Here is a 2,898-nt window from a genome sequence, read left to right on the forward strand (position 1 = left end):
TCTGTCCGTAGAGGGAACACTTTCCTGCATCACACTTGGGTGGTTTCCGTCGGTGGTTCTGGCCACGCCACGACATGGAAACTATGAGTTCCCCAGAATTGGGCAGCAGTTTCAAAATACCACAAGTTCCCCAGACTTGGGCAACAGTTTTGAAAAACCAAAAGTTCCCCAGACTAGTGAGCTAGTTTGCAGCATCATGGGAACCCCAAGTTCCCCAGTCTTGTGAGCTAGTTTGCATCATCATGGAAAACCCAAGTTCCCTGTGTCGGGGCATTGTTGAAAACCTCACATTTCCATCGTGTCGTAAAATTTGGAAACTCACGGTTCCATCAAGGGTGGGACATGGAAACCCCAAGTTTCCCCATACTTGGGTGCTGTTGGTTTTGGTTGTGGAGCGACATGGAAACCCCAAGTTTCCCAGGCTCCGTCACCAGGGTGTGACATGGAAACCCCATGTTTCCCAAGGCTTGGGTGCCACCAGTTTTGGTCATGGTGCGACATGGAAACCCCAAGTTTCCAAGGCTTGGGTGCCAGGGAACGACATGGATACCCCAAGTTTCCCCAGGTTTGGGCACCACCGGTTTTTGTCATGGCGCAACATGGAAACCCCAAATTTCCCTAGGTTTGGGTGCCGTGGCACGACTTGGAAACCCCAAATTTTGGGTGCTACGCAGAAGCTCCAAATTTTAGGCGCTAGGCAGAAGCCCCAAATTTTAATCGCCGGGTGGAAACCTCAAATTTTGGTCGTGACATGGAAACCCCAATTGTTTTATGCTGGGTGGAAGCCCCAAATTTTAGGCACTGGGTGGAAACCCCAAATTTTGGGTGCCAGGGAATGGCATGGAAACCCCAATTTTTCCCATGCTTGGGCACCTTTTTCGTCACAACGTGGAAACCCAAAAGTTTGGGAGCTAGGGCGCGACATTTAAACCCCAAAATTTTGAGTGCTGGGGTGTGACATGGAAACCCCAATTTTCCCAGGCTTCGACACCTTTTCTGTCGTGGCATGGAAACCCCAAATTTCCTGCTCCCAAGCAATAAAAAATTTTCTTCTAGAGGAAGAGACGGGTGTGAGAGCAGGAGGGTTGTCCGAATTTTTTTGTGACAAGAGAAAAGTTATGAATTGAGGCGACCAAGGGCTGAATCTCAGTGGATCATGCTAGCAAGGCCAATCTACCACTTACAATACCCTGTCGCATATTTAAGTCATCTGCAAAAGATTCTTCTCAACGACCGTTTAGAATTGAACTTCAAAGTTTCCCCAATCGAGATGCTTCATAGTCGCAGTTTGCAAATGACATGGCCCCTGGGGGCGAAAAAATGATGCCCCTACTGTAGGTTGAGATACAGTCGAAGAGTGATGCACCACTTATAGCGTGGAATCTGACTTAGAGGAGTTCAGTCATAATCTGACACACGGTAGCTTCATGCCACTAGCTTTTCAACCAAGTGCGATGACCAATTGTGTGAATCAATGGCTCCTCTCGTACTAAGTTGAATTACTATTGTGGTGTAGTTCATTAATAGGGTAAAACTAACCTGTCTCACGATGGTCTAATTGAAGCTCACATTCCCTATTGGTTGGTGAACAATCCAACACTTGGTGAATTCTGCTTCACAATGATAGGAAGAGTCGACATGGAAGGATAAAAAAGCAACGTCGCTATGAATGCTTGGCTGCCACAAGCTAGTTATCCCTGTGATAACTTCTTTGAAACCTCTAGCTTCAAATTTTGAAAATCTAAAGGATCAATAAGCCACGCTTTGACGGTTTGTATTCATACTGAAAATCAAAATCAAATGAGATTTTACCCTTTTGTTTCACACAATATTTCTATTTTCGCTGAGCTCATCTTAGGACACCTGCGTTATCTTTTAATAGATGTACTACCCCAGCCAAACTCCCCACCTGACAATGTCTTTCACTTGGATTTACCCGCCGAAATGTGCCTTAAGGCCAAAAACAGGGGTAGTTCCCTGCCTCCACCCCACAAAATAAGTAAATCACGTTAAAAGTAGTGGTATTTCACTTGCGCTGAAAACAACTCCCACTTATTCTACACCTCTCAAGTCATTTCAAAAAGTCAGACTAGAGTCAAGCTCAATAGGGTATTCTTTCCCCACCGATTTTTCCATACCCGTTCCCTTGGTTGTGGTTTCTCTAGATAGTAGATAGGGACAGTGGGAATCTTTTTAATCCATTCATGCACATTAGTAATTAGATGACTAGGCATTTGGCTACCTTAAGAGAGTCATAGTTACTCCCGTCGTTTACCCGTGCTTGGTTGAATTTCTTCACTTTGAAATTTAGAGCACTAGGAAGAAATCACATTGTGTCAGCATCTGCAGGGACCATTGCAATGCTTTGCTTTAATTAAACAGTCAGAGTCCCCTTGTCCATACTAGATCTAAGTCGACTATTCAAGGCCTAGGGAAAAGCCCCCAACAGGGGGCATTCTAAGCCTGTAGCCCAATCGGCATGCGACTGCCTGCCCTCGCCACGAGAGCAACTCGGGCAGACTACCGATAGCCCACGAGTTGAGGGCATAGACCCTTAGGCCCAACCCTCAGATCCAATACTTTTCTCGAAGTTATGGATCCATTTTGTTGACTTCCCTTACCTACATTGTTCTATTGACCAGAGGTTGTCCACCTTGGAGACCTGATGCAGTAATGAGTATGACTGGGCATGAATGGTACTCGGTCCTCCAGATTTTCAAGGGCAACCGTAGGCACATTGGACACTGCAAGACGTGTGGTGCGCTTCTAGCTACTGGACCCTATCTCTGGGTGAACCAATTCTAGGGTGGCAAGCTATTAAAAAGAAAAGATAACTCTTCCTGGGGCCCCCAACGATGTCTCCAGATTTTCTAATGTTGCCACCCACGTCCATGTCTT

The 2,898-nt window shown here is 46.1% G+C and overlaps 1 pseudogene; it reads right to left on the reverse strand.

Moving 5' to 3' along the window:
- Positions 1-1,120: 1,120 nt before the first annotated feature.
- Positions 1,121-2,636, reverse strand: LOC149157285 (25S ribosomal RNA; annotated as a pseudogene).
- Between the last annotated feature and the right edge of the window lie 262 nt (positions 2,637-2,898).

This window comes from Pinus tabuliformis, chromosome 5_2 (genome assembly GCF_031772625.1).
Source record: "Pinus tabuliformis cultivar Carrire ecotype Pingquan chromosome 5_2, CPIR1, whole genome shotgun sequence".
Taxonomy (NCBI): domain Eukaryota; kingdom Viridiplantae; phylum Streptophyta; class Pinopsida; order Pinales; family Pinaceae; genus Pinus; species Pinus tabuliformis.